A 1,983-nucleotide genomic window follows, 5' to 3' on the forward strand; every position below is an offset into this window, starting at 1 on the left:
CCGGCCGCGAGGAGGCCAGGCCGCGCGTTCCCAGCGCCGCCGGCCGCCCCCTCCTTGGCAGCGTGTCTCCTGACCGTGGGCTCCCGCCCACAGCCGCCCGCGGGCCGTCTGCCAGAAGCGCCGGGAAGGAAACGCCTTGTATGGGCCTCGGACAGGGAGGAAGCGCCTTGTAGGGCCCGGGGAGGAAGCGCCAAACATGGCGAGGGGCGGGCCGTGCGCCCGGAATGGAGGCCGCTTCCGGCGCCGCGCCGCGTCGCGCCGCGCCACCCCCACAGCGCGCTGGGTCGCCGGGCCCCTCCCTGGCCGCGGCCGGCGCCCCCCAGCGGTCCCCTCCTCCTCCACCCTTTCCTCTGGCGGGGGCCACAGGAATGGGGGGACAGCAGGGGGCTCTCGGGGGCCGGCGCGGCGGGGGATCCAGCCGACTTGCCGCCTGGCCTAGCGGAGTTGGATTCCCAGCTCCGCCAGGCACTCGCTCTGTGACCTTGGTACAGCGGCTTCTCCTCTGAGCCTCAGTTTCCTCTCGGAAAATGAGAGGCTTCCCGTTAAGCACGTCAACGAGCGAGTAAGGCCCTCCTTGGCGGTTCTGTAACGCTAACAATTGAAAGGGGCGGGGGAGGTGGGCCGGTTTTTCCAGTCACCAGATGCCTGTGTCCCTTACGCCTTTTCCCAGGCAACTCCTGGGAACCTGGATGAAGGGCTATATGGGAGGCGACGGGTTCAGAAGAGATCTTTCCAGACGAAAATAGGGCAACTTTAAGGTCTAGTTTTCCTTCGAGTCTGTGAGATTCGCATAGAGAAGGTTCCAATTCCAGCTTCTCCCCATACCAACTGGTTGATGTTGGGAATTGAGATTCCCTGAATCTCAATTTCCTCATAGGTGAAATTGAGATAATAATTCCTGATTCGTGAGGTTGTAGTGATAAGCAAATGCATTGGTGTGTGTGTGTGTGTGTGTGTGTGTGTGTGTGTGTGTATAAAGTGCCTGACGGGAAGTTGATAGGTTAATTGACTTTCTCTGTGCACTTTCCCAGCAGGGAGGTGGGAGAAGAAAATAGGAAGGGCTTGAGTAGCTGGCTGTTCTTCTGGTCCTTTCTTTGGCTTCTCTGGGGCCTTACTGCCAAGATTTGATACCTTTACCAGAGGAGTGTGTGTGTGTGTGTGTGTGTGTGTGTCCCTAATACTCTCTTTTCTTAGTTCCACCACCATACAGGTGACCTGTCCTCCCTGCTGCTGCTCTACTCTACCTACCCTGGAGCATAGGTGACCAGGACCATCCAGCAAGGACAAAAAGAACATATAGGAAGTTGAAGTTCTCATCACAACCAGAATCTGGTATCTAGGACACCATCCCCTCCTACACCTGCTGTCAGTACCACACCCACACATTTCAACAAGAGATGGGTATCAATCTCAGAAATATATTTCCCAATCTTCCCTTGTTGTTCCTGCCCTGCCCTTGTCAGTTCTGCCTGTCCTGGAGTCCCACTTATATCTAACCTGAATCTTCCTGCCTTTAGTCCAAGCCCCATGCTGCTGAGCTGCAGTTAGCAGCCCCTAAGAGGTTCCAGGCAAGTTTGTGGACACACACAATAGATGTGTGTCACCCACGGCCTTGTTTCCTTTCATCCTTGTTGGCCAAGGAGGCTGTTGTTGGCATGGTAACCTTTCCTATAAAAGTTGCAGCCCTCAAGGATGTTTTTCAGTTCCAGCAGGGACATAGCTCCTTCCCTGCACTGTCGATCGTTGGGTAACACGTAGCTGTGTCATTCTGGCTTCCCCCAGGATGGGAATGGTGCTGGTGGCGCAAAAGAGGGTCTGGTTCATGGAGGGCAGCAAAGGACTTAAGGGAGATGCTGATTGGATCTCTGAGGAACAGGTTCCTTCTGCCCTACATGTTGATCCTCCACCACCCAGAGAAACCAGTTCTGAGGCCCAGAATATTTAGGGAGTCTCTTCAGATCTTGTGGTGAACGATAAACACAT

General features: G+C 55.7%; 1 long non-coding RNA gene across 1 annotated transcript; it reads left to right on the plus strand.

The window, feature by feature from the left end:
• Window positions 1–272: 272 nt before the first annotated feature.
• On the plus strand, window positions 273–1,438 carry LOC309860809. The gene is made up of 2 exons (XR_014309649.1): window positions 273–562; window positions 1,195–1,438. It is a non-coding gene; the product is annotated as an uncharacterized lncRNA (long non-coding RNA).
• The last annotated feature ends 545 nt before the right edge of the window (window positions 1,439–1,983 follow it).

Source organism: Mustela nivalis (assembly GCF_964662115.1).
Source record: "Mustela nivalis genome assembly, chromosome: 3".
In the NCBI taxonomy this organism is placed as follows: Eukaryota; Metazoa; Chordata; class Mammalia; order Carnivora; family Mustelidae; genus Mustela; species Mustela nivalis.